Genomic DNA, 22,627 nt, shown 5'->3' on the forward strand with positions numbered 1-22,627 from the left:
TATGAATTAAAAATATGATTCAATAATTCAATGATTCAATAATTCAATAATTCAACGATTCTACAATTCAATAATTCAACGATTCTACAATTCAATAATTCAACGATTCTACAATTCATTAATTCAACGATTCTACAATTCATTAATTCAACGATTCTACAATTCATTAATTCAACGATTCTACAATTCAATAATTCAACGATTCTACAATTCAATAATTCAACGATTCTACAATTCAATAATTCAACGATTCTACAATTCAATAATTCAACGATTCTACAATTCAATAATTCAACGATTCTACAATTCAATAATTCAACGATTCTACAATTCAATAATTCAACGATTCTACAATTCAATCAACCAACGATTCTACAATTCAATCAACCAACGATTCTACAATTCAATCAACCAACGATTCTACAATTCAATCAACCAACGATTCTACAATTCAATCAACCAACGATTCTACAATTCAATCAACCAACGATTCTACAATTCAATCAACCAACGATTCTACAATTCAATCAACCAACGATTCTACAATTCAATCAACCAACGATTCTACAATTCAATCGACCAACGATTCTACAATTCAATCAACCAATGATTCTACAATTCAATCAACCAACGATTCTACAATTCAATCAACCAACGATTCTACAATTCAATCAACCAATGATTCTACAATTCAATCAACCAATGACTCTACAATTCAATCAACCAATGACTCTACAATTCAATCAACCAATGACTCTACAATTCAATCAACCAATGACTCTATAATTCAATCAACCAATGACTATAATTCAAGCCCAATAACTATAATTCAAGCCCAATGACTATAATTCAAGCCCAATGACTATAAATTATGACTATAATTCAATCAACCAATGACTCGATCATTCAATAAACCAAACGACTCGATCATTCAATAAACCAAACGACTCGATCATTCAATAAACCAAACGACTCGATCATTCAATAAACCAAACGACTCGATCATTCAATAAACCAAACGACTCGATCATTCAATAAACCAAACGACTCGATCATTCAATAAACCAAACGACTCGATCATTCAATAAACCAAACGACTCTAATTCAATAAACCAAACGACTCTAATTCAATAAACCAAACGACTCTAATTCAATAAACCAAACGACTCAAATTCAATAAACCCAACGACTATAATTCAATAAACCAAATGACTCTATAATTCAATAAACCAAATGACTATAATTCAATAAACCAAATGACTATAATTCAATAAACCAAATGACTATAATTCAATAAACCAAATGACTATAATTCAATAAACCAAATGACTATAATTCAATAAACCAAATGACTCTATAATTCAATAAACCAAATGACTTTATAATTCAATAAACCAAATGACTCTATAATTCAATAAACCAAATGACTCTATAATTCAATAAACCAAATGACTCTATAATTCAATAAACCAAATGACTCTATAATTCAATAAACCAAATGACTCTATAATTCAATAAACCAAATGACTCTATAATTCAATAAACCAAATGACTCTATAATTCAATAAACCAAATGACTCTATAATTCAATAAACCAAATGACTCTATAATTCAATAAACCAAATGACTCTATAATTCAATAAACCAAATGACTATAATTCAATAAACCAAATGACTCTATAATTCAATAAACCAAATGACTCTATAATTCAATAAACCAAATGACTCTATAATTCAATAAACCAAATGACTCTATAATTCAATAAACCAAATGACTCTATAATTCAATAAACCAAATGACTCTATAATTCAATAAACCAAATGACTCTATAATTCAATAAACCAAATGACTATAATTCAATAAACCAAATGACTATAATTCAATAAACCAAATGACTATCAATACTAGATACTAGATACTCGATACTAGATACTCGATACTAGATACTCGATACTAGATACTCGATACTAGATACTCGATACTAGATACTCGATACTAGATACTCGATACTAGATACTCGATACTAGATACTCGATACTAGATACTCGATACTAGATACTCGATACTAGATACTCGATACTAGATACTCGATACTCGATACTCGATACTCGATACTCGATACTCGATACTCGATACTCGATACTCGATACTCGATACTCGATACTCGATACTCGATACTCGATACTCGATACTCGATACTCGATACTCGATACCTACTCGATACTCGACCAATAAATAAACAAAGCAACAAATCAATCAATTCACAGAAAATGTGCCGTTAATGAGCTAATTATTGTCCAATTTTGTTTATAAACAGATGGCATTATAAATGTGGAGCTTCCTTGCAGTTCAAATAGAAATCACAAAAGTTGGTCAAAGGCCTGACCGGCTGAGAACCACTCATAGATCGTATCTATTATTTCGTAAGATAAGATATATACGCGTTATTATATCGCATTGACATATTTAGGCAAAAATTTCTCATAATTGGTACACAAGTAATAGTTTCTATCGGTTCATCAAATTTATTTTTCTATGTGCTAGATGTCGATGAACGAGATGAAGTCAAGCAATTCACGGTATCTAACACACATTACCATATCAATTCATTCATAACATAATAGTAAAAGTAGGTGTACATGACCTGATGTCCAGTGGCGCGTGCCTCTCGCTAAGGCTGTCGAAGCGGGGTTACTCCTGACTTTCACAACAGGACTCTGCTTCGGTCTGGATTCCTTTTTCACTGCCGCTGTTATTCCAGCTACATTCCCTTTCGCGAAGACCGAGGCTTCTGGTGTTCGCAAGCGCCGTTGATCATCATGAGTCATCGTCAGCCATATTCTCCAACAACTCGGCATGAAACGTAAAAGTATCCGGTGTTACATATACCTATATACTATATCATAATACCTTATAAACTATAAAGGAATTATATGACAAAATAATGTTTAATCTATGCGTCGTAGCAAAAAAAATGACTGAAAATTCAATGCCCCGTTTGCATAGTAAGCCATCTACTTATATTCCACAAATTTTAACATTAAGGATCAAAATCAAAACTCAAAATCTTCAATTAAATTGCGAGACCTGGTTATAAATCATAAATATCAATTTATCTCTGAAACTATGCGCCGTAGTGAAGAAATAATGAAAATTAAGGCACCCTTGAATACTCCAACCAACACATATCAAGACCCACGTGTTGACATATTCTGCCTAATTCCCACATGTGTGTGGGTAAGTAAGTAGCAAAGAAGTTAATAACTACAGTCACGTATCTATTTATTAAGAAGAACACGTGTACTTGATTTTGTTAACTGAACATTATTATGCCTAGCTGTCGGTGGCATGGTGGTTAAATACTTTGAATTCTCGACAAACTGACGCATATATTCTTATGATTACACATTGATATTATGTCCATTTAATTACATTTATGGGTCAAACTAACCTAAGTTTAACTGATATGCAATTAGATAGCCTATAATCATAATCATCATAATATTATTAATAAATGATGCAGGTACTCATTTAAATTAAATAAAAATGTTTTTCTACTCCAGCACTTAAATGTGTCAATTAAATGACTGACAGTGATATCTAAAGCAATGTCATTTGAATGCTTTGTCTATAGGCTCATAAGATGACTGCTAGCAGTCATCTTATGAGTATAATACAACTGCTTTATGTTTTTTAAAGATACAAGTTCCGATCATCTTGATTGAAAGAGGTATGTTTTCATTTACAATAATAACTCTTTTTTTTTTTTAAATAATAACTCTTTTTTTTTTAAATAATAACTCAATTTTTTTTAAATAATAACTCTTTTTTTTTTAATAATAACTCTTTTTTTTAATAATAACTCTTTTTTTTTTTTTTTTTTTTTTTTTTCTGCAGCTGTCATAGAAAAAGTAATGTATGCAACAGCTCATAATTGGTTCTTAAAATTCTCGGGTCTTTTTTTACAAAACTCGACTACGTCTCGTTTTGTAACTTCGACCCTTGAATTTTAAGAACCCTTATTATATCACTGTTGCATAAACTACTATACCAGTACCATATTTCTTACGTAATCCATTAGAATTTCGTATAGTTAATTAATTATCTCCAAGCTCAGAATAAGGGTCATGTTATCAGTTATCTCACTAAATCAATAAGTAATAGCAGTAGGCGTGTACTTACGTTCTGCACACTTCTGAAGTGTAAAAATAACAACACCTTGAAGATATTTATCCATTTATTTTCTTGTCTTATTCCAATTCACAATAATCTCGTCTTATGACAACCGTTCGCTAGCAGGACTCAACAACCAAAGAGAGCTGTCCGCCAAGTGTCTTTCTTTTTATACCCAACCAATAACAGTCTTCAATTTCAAACTACCCTTAACTTTAAAAACTTATTAAGTAGGTATGCTAGGTCTTATTTCAAACTACCCGTAACTTTAAAAACGAATTAAATAGGTATGCTAAATACCAAAAACCCTACATATGTATGCCGTCAACATCGCAATTGGAAAATCTCAGTGTTCGGCTTAATTAAGGTGACAGAGACGAGGACACACTTATTTGTAGATAATGGCATAACTCTCAATTGCATAGAATTTCCAATTCCGCGACGCAGCTATGTGTTTACCGCCGTGACCCTCCACCTGCCGGTCGCGGCTCAATGAGGCTTCCGTCCGGTTCACGCGCACCGTGCCCTTTGCTGCAATACCCTTTTATTTCTTTCTGCATTACCCTTTTTTTTTCTAATGTTGAAGACGTCCAATCGATACGATGAAATAAAAGTTGCCTTATGGTTTTTAGTAGGTACGAGGGGCGTTCAAAATATTCTCGGTATTGATATCTTACAACCTCTTCTAAAATTTCTTTCGTTACTGGCCGCTAAGGTTTATTCATTGACATTAAAAAAAAGTATAATTCGAACCGAGATGTTCTTTTGTTTTTCTGCAATTGCTGAACAAACATGAACATCATGTGGGAATTGACAATGTTAACTAAATTAGATCATCGATGCGTGATAAAATTCTTGACAAAACAGGGTAAAAATCAAAAAACCATAAAAGAGGAAATGGATTGTGTTTACCGTGAGTCTGCTCCTTCTTTATCTACCATTCAAAAGTGGTCAAGCGAGTTTAAACGTGGAAGGGAGAGTGTTGAAGACGACCCTAGACCTGGCCGGCCTGTAGTAGCTACTTCACAAGAAAATATTGATAAAGTGGAAAAACTTATATTGGAAGATGGTCGAGTGAAGGTAAAATCTATAGCACAAGTAACCAATCTCTCTATTGGTACCGTACATGATATTATCCATGACCATCTTAATATGTCAAAAGTAAGTGCAAGATGGGTTCCGCGAATGCTGACTCGGCTTCAAAAAGACATGCGTGTAGCTTGTTTTTCCGATTTTATTGACCTGTGCGGTGAAAATCCTGATGAGGTGCTGCAAAGAATAGTTACTGGAGATGAAACCTGGGTTCATCATTATGACCCAGAGAGTAAACAAGAGTCCATGCAGTGGCACATTAAGGGTTCAGCTCATCCCAAGAAGTTCAAGGTCATCCCTTCAGCTGGCAAGGTCATGGCCACGATATTTTGGGATTGTGAAGGAGTATTACTGATCGATTATAAAGAAAAAGGTGTAAATATCACAGGACAGTACTACGCTAACATTCTACGTCAATTAAAGGATGCAATCAAAGAAAAGAGGCGAGGAAAGTTAACCAAAGGTGTTATGCTTCTGCATGACAACGCCCCCGTCCATACTGCTCATATTGCCAAGGCAGCTATTGTTGAATGTGGGTTTGAAACTGTTACTCACCCACCGTATAGTCCGGACTTAGCCCCCAGCGACTTCTTTTTGTTCCCCAATCTAAAAAAGGATCTGCGTGGAAATAAATTTTCCGATGATGAAGCATTGAAGGCGGCAGTGGAGGAGCATTTTTACACCAAAGATAAAAAATATTTTTATGCAGGATTAAAAAAAATAATTGATCGATCTTTTAAGTGTATGAACATAGGGGGGGAGTATATTGAAAAATAAAAATATCAAACTTTTCGTACTTGTTTGTTTTCATTCTCATACCGAGAATATTTTGAATACCCCTCGTACCTCTAATACCTAGTACGAACTTAAAATTTTACACAAACTGCATTGGCATTGGTTTAGGTACATCTGATCTGGTTTTAATGAATTAGGATTCCTGTTTATGGTCTGAATTACTATGATATAGGCTACATTTTTGAATGGCTTCCAAAAAGAAGGAGGTTCTATTTATGCGCAAATAAGTTCGCAAATAAGTGCGCAAGTAATTTCCCGCTTCTATGGCAAGTTTTCATCAGAAAATTCAATGTTTGTACCTAATTGTTATGTGGCCATGAAGTTTAAAATGAAGCGTATTTATATTTTTGACGTTTATGATTATAACACCTTACCATTACCCAACCATTATTGGTAGGTAGGTACATATTTGAACAGGTTGACCCCTGCGTTTGCGCACGGCAGCGATACGCCTCAACGACGATTCGACAATCGATTATTTTATAACGAGCGAGTCAGCTGTTCCACGACTTATTTTATTGGAAACAACGGTAAAAAGTAAGGAAAAATGTTACTGTCATGAATGTGACCGCAAATGTCACAGATGAAGACCCCATGGATGGGATACCTATATTTTTAGGTACCCATGCCCAATTTAATTTTAAGGGAGGCCGCGAGATTGTGTCCTCATATTAACGCATTTGTAAAGCATCAGATATGAGCGTAATAGCATGTGATAAGTAGTTTGACTAGTGCGTAATTCGTAGCAACTGCAGAAACAGCAGCATTCTATCACGTCGCGCGTGCCTCCACTTCCTGGCTGCTTACTGAACACACCCGCTCATGCGTTTAACAACTTAAAAAAACCGGCCAAGTGCGAGTTGGACTCGCGCATGGAGGGTTCCGCACCATTAACAAAAAATAGAGCAAAACAAGCAAAAAAAAACGGTCACCCATCCAAGTACTGACCCCGCCCGACGTTGCTTAACTTCGGTCAAAAATCACGTTTGTTGTATGGGAGCCCCACTTAATTCTTTATTTTATTCTGTTTTTAGTATTTGTTGTTATAGCGGCAACAGAAATACATCATCTGTAAAAATTTCAACTGTCTAGCTATCACGGTTCGTGAGATACAGCCTGGTGACAGACGGACGGACGGACGGACAGCGAAGTCTTAGTAATAGGGTCCCGTTTTTACCCTTTGGGTACGGAACCCTAAAAAACTGGTCGTTATTATTGCTAAACATTAGTTGTAATCCTTTGTTATTATTAACCTGTTATATATAAATTAATTATTAAATAAAACTTTCTTTTCAAGCTCTATGGTGACAAACAAATAGTATGTATAATTATGTAAATTTATCTGACAAATAACTAAATCGACTTAATTACTTAGACTACCTTTGTCTGTGATCGTGAATAATTGTACCTGCGAGAAATGATTTCAATACCTTTCTAATATCTTCCATTCTTCCTTCGCCCGCTGTGAACTGTAGTAGGTATTGTGTTCAATTTGAGAAGATCACGGGTTTACTCCACTTTTTGGCGTATTTAATAAATGTTCTGTGCGTAAAATAATGATCCCCCTGCCGAAGAAGTAATAATATAAGTAATGTGTAATACTCTACCTACCTAACCTGACTCATAGTCATAATCACGGACCAAGGCGATTTTCGGTTATAATTCAATGAATACAAAAAAACAAGCAACAACGGTTGCACTCCGGGAGTGCCGATAGAAGTGAAAACTCACCTCACTAAGTTACCGACGCCCGGTAACACGATACATACGTTTAGCGGGGTATTCTATTTATTTATTATATATTATTATCATTCTCAAATAAGATCACACTTTTTCATTGACATGTTTATTTACATACTGCCGTGACAACGTCAAATTATGTGACCATAGGTAAAGAGTCTTGAAAAGGAGTCCGCAACATAAATGTCAAATAACATTGACTTTTTCTTTATAGATTTAAATGCCATTTAAATTATGAGTGGCCACCTTACGGGGCTTACGGTCACGTGATCGCCTTACGCCCCTTACGGTCACGTGATCGCCTTACGCTGTCTCGAGTTTATCATTTTTTCCCCACCTCAAAAAGTGCCCAGCGCCGCTAAAGAAGTTTTCACTTCAAAAAATGTAAGTAAATCGACTTTGTTTGCAACAAAGTATATCTTTTTGTGCCTTTTAACGGTTATTTGGACAAGTACTAAGTAGGTAGTACCCTACAATTCATTACTGAACTTGAACTGTCATTAGCTTATTTTCAACTTCGACAGTAAACAAGTCGACATTCATAATTAATTTATAATTCCTTCTGAACTAGTAATAAGTAGGTACTATTTCGTACCTTACAGAAAATGTATTATGTAGGGGAAACTGGGGAGGGTTGATCACCCCTTTTGTTTTTAGCATACATTTTCTTAACTATTTGTAGTATTGAAAAACTTTATAGACCATACGATTCAGAATTTATCTCTTCATTAATAGTTTGAATTAGAACAGATTTGTGCAATAAATTAGACCATTATTTAATGAAAACCCATACTGTTGACTTTTACCATGTGTCCCCTATGTAAGGGAGACTTGTTTACCCCTGGTCGGGAGCCTTGATCCTAGGGGGATCAAGTGACCCTGGTTCTTGGGACACATGGTAAACAGATTTTTACCATGTCTCCCCATACCAGATTCTCAGTGATTATATAACTAGGATCGCTATTAGCAATGCATCTATAATTTGTAAAATACACAGCAAACATATATATATTGCATCTTCCATGCTTTGAAGTTGTATTTCCGGTAATCAGATGTCTAAGCCGAAGGGATCAAGTCTTCCAGATTTGGGGACACTTGGTAAAAAGATTTTAAGCGGCAATGTCATATTTCGAGGGTAGTATCTACATTAATTTATTCACTTTATCTACAGAAAATTAATATATGAAGATATCTAACACATATTAATCCATAATCTTATACTTTAAAAAAATAATGTAATCGTATTATCCATAAAACAACATAAAATAGGGAATCAATTTTTGAACCAAAAAAAAAGTAAAAAAAAAACAAAAATCTAAGTTATTAACATAAAATTTCTTGTAACAAGCTAAATTTTTTAAAGTTATTATGAAGGTATTTTTAGCGTCAGATACCTACAGCAATTTTAATTTTTTTACCCATCTCTGGTCGTTATTGTTTACTATAATAAATAAGTTTAGAAATTTACTGCTCACGTTTCGAGGACGGTGTTTGAGCTACATAATCCTAAAATCCTTTCTATGGACCGTCGGTTCTATAGTACATAAGGTCGGAAAGCCATTGAAATAGCATTTCATCCATAAAAACAAATATCGCCGGTTGAAAACCAAATATCGTTATAAGTGTTGTTTGTCGACCGAGTAACATCCCCTGTGTGTAAAACGTTTAACTTGATAAACAAGACCAAGTGCGGGTAGTTCGTAAAATGTTGATGTCAACTTTAGTTAGTCTTTTCAAAGGCCACGGGGATAATTCCGTTTTCGGAGTTCGGAGTCGGTTGTATAATTAAAAACTGAATTATACGCCATTAAATCCCGTTTTAATAAACAATAATCAGTCAAAAACCTTGAAAGTTTAAATCAGTGTTTCTCTGGACGTACTTTTGCGGAATGATTTACTAAAGAAAAGAAAATATTTATGATAGCTCTATGAATCATTTTGTAAGCAAATTTATTACAATGTATATACTTGATCGCTTTGGGGGTGACATGATCCCGGAAACATATCTCCCCTGAAGAAAAAGACAAAGTCTCCCCATACATAGTAAGATTATAAAACGTGCCGTACTCGAAACGTGTGTTCGCGTATATCAATGTAATCCAAGTTAATCATCACTTCAATAAACAACAAATAAAATAAGCACACTCACTAACATCATTTCCATCTCATATTATAAAATAAATCCAGTTAAAGCTTACCGAAAATTTAATATAGTACGCAGAAAATCTTTCACCGTCCGCCATTTTTGAACCACTGACTTTTCCGATACAGTGCCATGACAGAACGTGAAGTTAGGAACGAATGAATGAGTGTTACCAGTGCAAAAAAATGTATCTCGTTTGGTTTGATTAAAAATGAAGTTTACCAAGTGTCCCCTAGGGATCGACCCTCCCCACCCTCACCTAATCGTTACCTTACTATACACGAGAACATAACAAATCGATGCGTACCTACCTAATACATCGTTGATAAGGCTTCTTGCATTGACCCCACTGTAAGAATATTAGCAGAGTAGTAAGTAGATTAGTTGCTACTTTTTTATATACATAATTGGTTTTGCAACTTGAAAAAACTGCTCTTAATATTTAGTTTCTTCAAGTAGTTTATAGTATTACAAATGATAACAATAAATACGAAAAATTAATCTACCTAACAGGTTGTATTCTTGGTAAAATTGGCTTCCCCTTTGTTCTCTGTTTATCCAGTTGAACAAATCTTTTGGAACTAGGATATTAGGACTCAAAATTAACATTATTGTACAAGTATATAGCCTCCTCTAAGTCTCAGAACTTACTTTTGTTTTTGAATTTGGAACCTTTATGTCTTATTTAATAAAAGTTTATGATACATTTTGGGAAAAGGTTTTTAAAAAGGCCTTTGGGACTCAGGAAGATAGGATAATTAAATAAAGGATCACTTGGGCACGAGTAAGCCTGTCAGTGGAAGTGTCAAACATATCATACGTAATATAATATTTAACTGCATATTATTGCAAGCAACGACGAATTTATTGCACCTTTCAGAAGTTTCTATTGGGGTACTAGAAATTTTAGAAAGTGCCAACCTTCGAGACGTGACTACCTCTTCATTACTTCATTTAACGAGTGGCGTACATAGGTACCTACAAATGTTTCTGTGCAATACATCACACTTGTTAGGATAAGTAATTATCGTTTAACTACGCTTACTGCGAAACTTAGATAAATGAGAAACTTTATTGTTACAAAGGGGTAGTGTTAGAGTCAAAGCTTCAGTGAGTTCTTATTAAGCTTCAATCAGATTTATTGTTACGTGAGATTTGAGAACCTAACTATATTTACCAGGCTAAAACAGATCTTTAAATATAAGATCAAATGTCGTATTTTCGCAATTTTTCATCCTGTTCATTCCTTCCTCCCTCCTTCCTTACACTCTCGACGCAATTATTATTAAAAGTAGGTACCTAATTTCATGTTTCATTAATAACTTGACGAATCTATTCTATGTGCGAAGTTGGTGGTGGGGGAAATACCAGTGACACCAACGGAAGACATCTTTATAGGTACTATTTGGCAGCCGCCAACTGTCAAATAAGCAATAAGTCCCACACCCACTGCGGCGCCACAGCCATTCACGGAGCGATTACAATTACCCACGTCACAGTCTTATACGAGTAGCTATTATGTGTACCTATTATTGATTTCGAAGCAATACCTTAACACCACAGAGACTATGCGTGCGGCAGGTGGTTCCGCTCAAAAACAACAACATTAATATCATGACCTAGCACGCGCTGCGACCCTCAGTGAAAGTGCTCATGGGTTGTAATTCAAGCCACGGCGTCGGTTTCGCCACGTTTTTAGGACATATTCCGAACGCAAGTGTTTCCTGTGCCCTTTGAAACGCCGCTGAAATGTTAATGGCGGGACGGTCCGAACTTGTCGCAAAAAAGTTACACGCTAGGAATTAAGTACATTCGTGTGTGAAATTGAGACGGTCAGTGATCGATAGCACATGAATTAAACAATGTATTTTTACGTCTGTCTGATTTTTATTGTGAGTCATTGTTGCGAATGACTTTTATTATTAAACTAGCCGCATCCTACTTGAAAAAAAGAACAAGTACCAGAAATCAAACATTTATTTATTAGGAATTATTTATTTGAGGAGGATTTATTTGTTAGGAAGATAATCTAACAAGTTATAGTTCCGTGGTTTACTAAACCACGGAACTATAACTTGTTAGATTATCTTCCTAACAATTGTTACGATAATAGAATGGTAATAGATAGGTAGTTGATGCTTTTTTAGAGCGACGTAAACAATGCCGTGGCATTCGACCCCGCATTTAGTTTGCATCTTTTGTTTTGTTAAAAACTTTCGCTTTATCATGCTTAAGACCGAGTTAACGATAAGAAAGTAGAATCATCTATACATTTTATGATCACTAATTGCGCTGCTTACGAGTATGATGTCCATAAATGTATATTTACCACCTTACGTACCAGCTACTTAATCTATAACAGCACATTTATTTATTGACCAACCAAAGAAAAATGAGGTTTTTATGTAGATACTAGACGGGCCCGCAGCTCCGCTCGCGTAAATGAAGTAAAGAGTTTGTCTTATGTTTAGTTAGATACCGATATTATGATGTATTGAACCCTGCCAGGGTTTATAACTGTGATAGGGACTTCTTATTTATAACCGTTATTTGGATAACTTTATTCGCAAATTGCTCAAAAAATGATGTGATTTGATAAAAGGCAAGATTGTATTTTTTCATCTACGTAGGTATTTATTTAAAACTTGTTTCAACAAAATTATTATTTATTTTTATAAGCCCAATTGCAAAAACCACCGCCCATAAATCGTATTTTCATACAAACGTAAGTAGTCCCCATTTCCTTGTCTGGATATTGACATTACTTACGACGGCTACGGTGACGCAAGACGCAACGACCCAAAGTGAGCCCTGGCCTCCGACACCAGATCACGCCATGTTTCCCGGTCTTGCGATAGCTCTCACCAGTCGCCATGGCCGAGGTTGAGCAGATCTTGAGCAACTACGTCGTTCCAGCGATACCTGTAGGACGTCCAATCGGGCGTCTCCCATTTCGTTGTCCCAAGTACGCTCTCTTCACGGCACGATCCTCTCCCATTCTCTCGTATCCGAGCCACTGAGCGCTTAGCCGCTTTGGTCTCTCCAATGCCCAAATACATCACCAATATAACGGAACACATCCTTATTTCTATGCAACAAAGTTATATTACGATATATTTGGCTACTTTAGCCTTCACTATTTATTTGATGCTGACTGTATATTTGCTTCATGAATTTGTAGTCTCCATTAGATATATACCGGAGCCACCAAGGTCGCTCAAAAATATCTGAACATGCACTTTAACTACATTATAATTTACATTGTTCAGATATTTGTGAATACCTCGGCCGCTCCGATATATCTGATGGTGACTGTTCAGCATGAAGAAAAAATCCTACCTGGTCTAGTCGTATCGTATTACGCGAGAAAACAGTTCCCGAATTGGTTATATCTGTAAAGTCATTAAAGTATAATTATCATACACACATTATTACGGGCACCATCCCTTGAACTGATGGGCTTCATATTAAATAACTTAATTGCTATCAACTTTGTATTTTTGGCCCATCTCGGCAGCCCGTTCCCCGGACGAATGGCAATGTTTGCCGAAGCCGTGAAAAGTCAATCTGAATAATATAACTCAAAAAGAAATGTATAACAATTAAATACAAATTATTAACACGATAATCATACGATAATACTAATTTGATTGATATTATTGATAAGTCATATATGGCATAAGTCACTCGTATGGGCATAGACCGCATAGACTAAGGTTGAGGTTGACATCACTTTTTATTTTACTTCGTGTAATAAAACGCCGCAATAACTGTATACCAACATGACAAACAAAATCATTTGGTATGTCTGTAGCACCACATCAAATAATGTTGTCTGTAGCACCACCGAAACGAACCAACCGAGAGTTGCCGAAAATGGCCGATCATCGTAAAATGAAGATTGTTATGAAAATTTCTTTTGCTTATTGTAAATTAAATACGCATCGAAAGCGATAGTTTTTATGCTCTAGTTCTATTCTCATATTTAGATAATAGATTTAAACAGTTTTTTCTTATCATACGTGCGTGGTATTCGAGAAACGTGTCAAAAACTTTTTTAGAAATTTGTAAGGCGCCATCTCGCTTCTTCCCTCGTTTTTTATCCCGTTCTGGTTTTTCAATTTTATATATATAGATGTTTTTTTAATGAAAAACCACACATAACTATCGGATAGGCTATGCCCCAAAGTAGTGCCCAAAGTTAATAAACCCATGTAGGTACTTGTCTGCCGAATTGATCCGTTTTCGCTTGGTAATTAAATCATTTTTAATCATTATAACATTTATAACTAAACGTGCACACTCAACCCAAGTATTTTGAATGGAAATGTCCGCCGCAGACAGAAGTGGTGATTATGTCAGTCATCCGCGTCCATGCTCGCAGCTTGTCATCATCTACACCACGCACGGACGGATCTCGATAGATAGGTATTTTAAATCTTTCATTGGTTTCCTGTTGTGAAATTTGCTAAATGGGTCATCGATTTTAAAACAACCTAACCTACGAGTATGGGCAATAGCTTTTGAGCGTGAGCATACAAGTAAGTACCTAAGGGTTTTATCACACATGTTAATTTTATAGTAAAGGAGTATCGCATTATGTATCGATAAGTAGGTATTCGATCATAAAATTTGGCTTTATAACCCTTAACTTTGAGTCCACAGGAGAGAAACCTAATTACTGTGTACCTATGAGTAATATGACCCATAAAATGTCTTAAAATCAAAAAAATACACCCTATCCTGGGGCAATTTTTTCTTAGAATGAATGTGACTCAATTTTGTCCTCCGTATACCAGATTACAACGCTCACAAGTTTAACTATCGGAAATAATAACAATTAGATCATAAACTTAGCAAAAAGTCACTAAATACCTATCCCTCTTAAATTATCTTAAGCTATTGATCCATAACTTTATTTTTAGCTTAGGCTTGTTTTTACCAATACATACAGTCGGCATCAAAAGCAGTCAAATGTTTATACCATTCTCTATAGTTCGTTTTTTTAGCATTAGAAAGAAGGTAAGCGATCTTGACATGTCTTTTAGTTGAAAAACACTTTTTAAAAATCAGTAACTATTACTTGCGAAAGCAGAAGAATATAAATTATCGTATTAGATTCATAATTGTTACATAGGTAGGTACTTGCCGTGACTTATTTTTAAAACGTGTTTTTCAATTAAAAGACATGTCAAGATTGCTTACCTTTTTTCTAATGCTAAAAAAACCAACTATAATAGCTTATCAAAAAGAAGGAGATATTTTTCTTATTTGGTATATGTAGAAAGTTATATTGTAATTAATAACTGATACTTTTGAACGCGAACTGTAGGGATACTAGGGATATACCTCTATCTGGAAAAGTATTTCAGCGTGGCAGATTATTTTTGTGCGTTGTTTCATCCGCTACTTTTGATTCTGACTGTACACAGTCAAAGGTCAAAGCCACATCATACCAGTTTTTCAAGGCATGTCATCATTTTTAAGTGATCACATTTATTTTCAATAAAGACATATCAAATTATTTAAAGCATAATTGTCTATACAAAAGACTTCAACGACGTCTTGTACTTACATCATAATAGCTGAAATAAATAAATTATTTCTGAGATAATAAGATATACATTGTTGCAATCGATATAATAAATTATGACTGTAAGTATCTACTAAGTTACACATTGCTTTGTATATGTATAAGCCAATAAAAAACGGTAAGGGGTCATCCATTAATTACATCACACGTTTAGGGGGAGGGAGGGGGTCAAGAAAATGTGACATATTGTGACATGGGGGAGGGGGGAGACACAAACTTTGTGACGTCACTTTAACTTCATCAGTAACCGAAAATTTATTTAAATTATTTTATTCGCTGTACATTTAAATAACAAGTTTTTAAAACGATAATCGTTTTTATTCGTTTAATTTTCTTTCCTAAGCAGTTTTGGGTTATAAAATTACTAATATTTATATCGTCAAAAATATTTTGATAAAACATTAATAATACTTAGGTACTTAATTCGATTTGGCGATTTCGTAGAAAAAATGTGACGTCACACTAGGGGGGACGGGTTAGCCAAATGTGACCAAGTGTGACAAGGAGGGGGGAGGGGTCAAAAAACCTAGAAATTCGTGTGACGTAATTAATGGATGACCCCTATTCTCAATTCTCATCTACGGATGCATCTTGCTCGGACTTATTGCTGCGTAAGAAACGCACTAAGATTGATTTGAAATAAATATCATATTTATGAAATCTGCATAGCCTCCAAAGCAAATGGTGCTCGGAGTCGAAAGTCTATTAAAATAGGTATAGGTACATACCTACTTCCTTATCAATGATGGAAATCCAAGGACTGATTTCCATTTACGTATGAGCTTTGATGTTGGATTGATAAAGATACCTATTCCATTAAAGATGATCTTTATAAAACCTGTTAGGTATCTACTTTTTTTTACTTGCGGGAAGAACGTGAAACGTTTTTAGGGTTCCGTACCCAAAGGGTAAAAACGGGACCCTGTTACTAAGACTCCGCTGTCCGTCCGTCCGTCCGTCTGTCACCAAGCTGTATCTCACGAACCGTGATAGCTAGACAGTTGAAATTTTCACAGATGATGTATTTCTGTTGCCGCTATAACAACAAATACTAAAAACAGAATAAAATAAAGATTTAAGTGGGGCTCCCATACAACAAACGTGATTTTTGACCGAAGTTAAGCAACGTCGGGCGGGGACAGTACTTGGATGGGTGACCGTTTTTTTGCTAGTTTTTTTGCTTGTTTTGCTCTATTTTTTGTTGATGGTGCGGAACCCTCCGTGCGCGAGTCCGACTCGCACTTGGCCGGTTTTTATAGGTCTGACGTGGGTCTGACTGTCACGTAGGTGTGTGTTTGTTACTACCTAGATTACTAAAATGTACCTATTAGTGCTGATGCAGATAGTGCCTACCTATTTAGGTTTTATTAATTATAAACTAGGTATGTGCCATGTTGTCTACAACAATCGTTCGCACTAAAAATACTTAATCTACCTAATTTCTTAATAAAAAAATTAATAAACTATGATTTAGTATGTAAAACGAACAAACCTACAAGAATGAGTACCTAATATGGACTAACCATAAACGACTGAAGAAAACAAATGTATAATTTGGAGATTAAAGAAACGAATGAACATAATAAAATATTCTAGAAGGTATAATACTTAACAAAGAAGCAAATAGTCGAGTTAGAGAGTCATCGATAATTTCGAAACATTCGGCGTTCGCACATATAGTATAGCTACTATAGCTAGTATAGCTACGTGCCGTACCGCGGCGAGAAGTGCAAACACCGCGGTTTCCTCCAATACATTCAATACAACAATAGTCCGTGGAGACCATGTGTTTACTACTTTCCATGGGAACCGACTCCCATTGTTGACAACGAGAGCGACCAAAACTTAAGCTTCGCTGCATGTAACTGCTTTTCAAATACATACCTACTCATATCAAGACATATGAAAATTGAACTTATGGCTATATTAATATTTAAACGAAGACGAAATCGAGTTTTTATTTATTTACAACCGGTTATCAGTCAGACGTGAAGCCGTACATTGGAATAACAAAATTAACGATTCCAATAAGACTTTACCAGTTAGCAATTTAGAACGTAAAGAATTTAACATATTTGCCGTCACTTAACTTTCTTCCGCAACGGTAAACTGGCGCCTAATTCCATAAAATTTTAACTAACAAATGATTTAACGTGATAAATTTAGCCGAGTTCTTCGTATTTTACAAAGTAAACGTTAGTTATTAGTTGACTAGTGTCAGTAACGCGAAGTAAACGTATGTAAAGACTAGGTGTTAAGACTGAGTAAACAAGGGCACGGCGACGTGGAACATAAATCTCGCGATCATCTCAAAAGTGGAGCGCTATGCGCGTGCGACTATGAAATTCAAATCAATCAGACCCAATGGTACCGTTAGATAATCGCGTACAGCTTCAGTCACCTGATCACACAAACACAGATAGGTCACAGTGTCACGTATGTATTTACCGTTAAGATCCGTGAGGGTGGCGGGCTAGGGGCTGCGAGGCATGTCACACACTAGGGTCACGGGCACTTTGTCACTGGCACTGCACGTCACAGATCCTTCGCATGTCGCGCACGGGCCGCGTCGGGAGCGCTCGGCCCAGCCAAATGCGGCAGACCGTGAATCTTAACCTACCTGTGGAGCTTGCGTGTCGCAGCACCCACCGGACCGGGGCGACTGCTTTACCGACAGAGCCTGCCGCCATATTTGATATACACACAGCTCATGCCACTCTCCAGAGCGATATTCATCAAGAACATTAAAATACTCACCCTAATTTAACATTATACTACTAATTAAATTTTAAAACAGGCATGTTCAGATCAAAAACTATAGTTTTCTGTAATGAAGTCACCATCAAAGCCTTAAACTGCATTACCGACGCTCTTTACTGCCATCTAGCGTTGCGTCATATAACTATTTAACTCTGTAGAAGGCTACATAGGCATCGTTAAATCGGTGTTAACTTACAATTAACTTTAATTTAACTATTTAATTATATCCGTTAGATATAATTTTTGCGAAGAACCTAGTAGGCACAATCACCAGATTTTTCTGAATTCATATTGTAGCTATTCTCTAATCAAAATCATAAAATCAGATGTTTTGCCTCAGCACTCTCAGCAGGTAGCTCGCCTCACCTGTTAGTTAACAGTAGAGTTAGATCGTTGTTAAATTGACGCCGGTGTGTTATCACAGGTGGCGCCTCTAGTACTTTAAAAGCCTTTAACTTGATCGATGATCAACAAGGTGGTAGTGGGTTCGACAGCTAGTTTGTCCTAATAGTCCTAATACATAATGAGCATACATCGGGGTTTTTGGTGTGGGAATGTTTTACACTAGCCAAATAACAGGTAAAAACTGTAAAAAACACTAATTTAACATTTCTAAGCACATTTGGACCTTACTACCTACGTTTAATTCATAGTTTGTAATTATTTTACAATAAACAAAGTTATAAATACACTAAATCATTACCGCACCGAAAACCCCGATGTATGATAATGAGTTTGGAGCTATCAACAGAGTACCGTTTGATAATATATTTACCACCAGCTTTTTGGTGAAGGCTTTTCGAGGCTTTTCCGGCCCGTCCATGTGAGCTGTAGACTTCGCGAACCCCCATCCCATATTTGGATTTTTTTTCGGAAACTGAAGTGACAAAAAGATATATAATATAATTTAAGTAAGTCTTGAACTCGCTCACAAAATTTTACGAGAATCGGTTGAGAAATGAGACCGGGCCCGGGGCCCGATTTTTGAAATTCGACCGCTGTGAATGTATTTCGTTCAGTAATATCTCCACTACTAGGCATGTAAATTCTACTAATAGAATTGAAAACGAGTGGTCAATACCACTAGATTCCCAATTTCTATTGCTCGTATTTAAAAAATCTGCATTTCGACGTTTTCCACCGATTTTCGAGTGACGAAATCGAGCGATCGAAATTCAAAAATCGGCCCCCTGCGAGGGCATGGCATGAGTGGTGGGGATAACTGACAGAACGGGATAGTCTTATGTATCTTTCACTAGGAGTAGCAGAGAAAGCGCTATTACTGTTTGTCTTTGTCAGAGTCTCATATTTTTTTATTCCCCACCGTAGTTTATGGTGGGATACAAACAATGCGTAAACGTCAAATTGGTGTGAAACATATGAACAGTGCAAAGGTTATCAGGAAAAATATTGAAATCAGTGTTTCGTGTGCATGTAGTAGTACTTAACAATTCAACAAATATAGTGAATTGCTCAGTTTTGCGCTGTACAAGTGACTGCAGGCAAAAACAGGACAACGTAATATTTCACAGGTAAATACAGTATTTTATACTTCGGTCACATTATCATGCTTAGTAACAGCATCCTACAATCTATATCAATTAAAATCTGAGTAGAAAAAGCATTTACAGTAAATAATAACTCGGGTAAAAAAATTAACCTATAAATATTTCCTGATAAATTAACCGACCAAATTACGTACGCATATTGACAGTAAGCCGTCACCCTTTTAATAACGTGTATTCAATTTAGTCGCATTGCTATTATTCGAGGGATACCAGCCCGTGATGCATACAATTACCCCAAAATTCGGGTATTTTGTATTTTAATAACATTTTTATAAATAATTTTGCTGTAGAACTGGACATATACTAACAATAAAATTGAACTGTGTTTAAATTAGAATGTAAATTATATTTATTTAAGCATTACGGATTCTTTCTAACGTTATTGGGGGTTTTGCCACGACTCAGATAATCTAATTCTATGATATGCTGCAGGCACTAATTCTTAATTTTGCAATAAGAGTGACAGATTACAAAATGAATATTTCGTTTATTACCTCCAGATTTCCACAAGATGCAGGCACGCGTGCTAAATGGATTTTAGCAACCGGAAGGAGAAACTGGGCACCGACGCAAAACTGCCGGATATGCTCAAAGCATATTACGAAAACCTACCTTTTCTATTTCTTCCTGTGGCACACAGTATGCTAAAAATTCTTTCTTTAGGCGTACTTGTAAAATGTATAATGAATCGCTTAATGATATAGACATTTTTGTTCATAGTTTGTCCGTTTTCAAGAACAAAGTTCGGCATATTTTGTTTACTAGTAATTGAAAAATTGTTTCAAGTAAATACTTTGCATTGTTTTCTTACTTTATTTGCGTGTTGTACTCACAACTATACCTACGGGTAATTTATAATTAAGTAACCTATTTACTTTTCATTGTAATAGTCAACTTAGTAACGTATGAAACTTTAGGCCTATTTTTAGTAATTTTTGTAAGACTTATTTGTAAAAGGCTGTTTGTTTTCTAAATAAATAAATAAAAAAAGAAAATTGGCCCATTGATATTTTATTTATCGCTGCGTCTTACGTAGGCGAACAACTCGCGAACGTGATTAAAATTACCCCAATATTTGATAATATTGGGGTAATTTTTACCTATATGGTATCCCCGGGTTTGTGACGTCATCTATGTCTATCCCTTACGGGGGCACGCGGTAGGCCACATCTATAGAAATACTACCATCTATGGCCCCCTGTAAACGAGAACATCCGGATTCCGGATTTTTGATCAAGCTGATTGACGCTCGGTCAATAAATATGTTTACGTCAGTATATTTCTATAATAATTAGCAAGGTCGCATACACATAATTTCGGCAAATTGGTCACATCGACCTCTAGACCTTGAGTGTTCATTGACTTGGTCCTTCAAGCCGGATACATTTAAAAAATGTTTATCAAAGAGATATATGATAAATATGATTGTAAAAACTTGTGAAGTCTAAAAAAATCGTGCTTCTGTTTAACAGCTAAAGTAGATGGCACATTACGGTGCCATAAGGTTTGTTTGTAACAGTGGTCAAATGTCACCGAGGCGCCGGTACTGACACTTATACAGTGCCGAATAGGGCCCACCGTGCGGCGCCTCGGTACATTTGATGTAACTTCTAATCTAAACCTGTTGTGATCACGTTTTAATTTTTTTTGTGCTTTATTAATAAACTTAAGGCTTTAATTTGAAGTTAATATAATTTAAAAAAATGTCGAAATGACTCAAAATCTCATGTAAAAACTTTACTTCCGGTTTTCTATACCAAAATTATTATTTTTTTACCAAATCATAAAAAAAAAACATCCTTTTTGCGATTTGAAACAATGTTATTTGTATTTTATAAAAAAAATCACAGATTCCCAGTAAAGCATTAAATTAAAAAAGGTCTTGTGTGTACATATTTATGCTTACTAGTACTATAACTGACCGGAATATAAACAAATTCCACGACCTCACTTTTTTTTTCCTTGTCCGCTTGACGTGAAATGCCCCTATGTTTATAATAGCAAAACTTTTGAAAATTAATTTTCTTTTACCCAACCACAAAAAAGTGACTCCTATTTTTTTTTTTTTTTTTGTTAAGTACCTATCCGTCTCGAGGTCACAGATTTGCATATTATGTGTACCAAATTTTAATTTCATTGGTCCTATAAGGGTTCCGTTTTTATCTTTTTGAGGCACGGAGCCCTAATAATCAACCTTACATTCGTACGATGACTGGAAAACCCACCGTGAAATATCCGTTAATATAATTGTATAATAAATTCATAATATGAGAAATTTGATACTTCAAATATTTATACAGTTGAAGAATTCAAAACAATATTCAATTATTTAAATGAGATTGATTTAAATGGGCAGACGTGTGAATAGTAATTTGATAAATATTATTATATATATAATACATACTCGTACCTAAGAACGTTTTCACATTGTCCGATCTGATATCGGATGTTAGATACCACTACATAAAGCAATTTTTTAAAGCAGAGCATTTTTTTTATACATTTATTTGTTCAAAATTCAAAAGAAAGCGTTAGGTACCATAAAACGGTGTGAGTAGGTTTCGCGGGAAGAGGTGGGTTATGGTGAGAGAGAAGGTTTGAAAGGGGGTGAGAAGGGATTTTAAGGCTACTGCTACAAAAATAATGTATTCCAATTTAAAATGGAGCTATAGTAATACGCATAATAAAATGTTATCGAGGTTTGAATTTCAGTTTTGACCCTACTCACCCCATTTTACGGTAACGCAAAAATAAAAGGACTT

General features: G+C 35.3%; 1 protein-coding gene across 1 annotated transcript in view; it reads right to left on the reverse strand.

The window, feature by feature from the left end:
* The window catches only part of LOC134647858 (myosin-VIIa), a 53,916-nt gene extending 35,634 nt beyond the window's left edge, over nt 1–18,282 (reverse strand). The window contains exon 1 of the mRNA XM_063502197.1: nt 17,986–18,282. The gene's annotated coding sequence lies outside the window, so the exon portion shown is untranslated. The remainder of the gene's footprint in view (nt 1–17,985) is intronic.
* Nucleotides 18,283–22,627: the final 4,345 nt, after the last annotated feature.

This window comes from Cydia amplana, chromosome 5, assembly GCF_948474715.1.
Source record: "Cydia amplana chromosome 5, ilCydAmpl1.1, whole genome shotgun sequence".
NCBI classification, from domain to species: Eukaryota; Metazoa; Arthropoda; class Insecta; order Lepidoptera; family Tortricidae; genus Cydia; species Cydia amplana.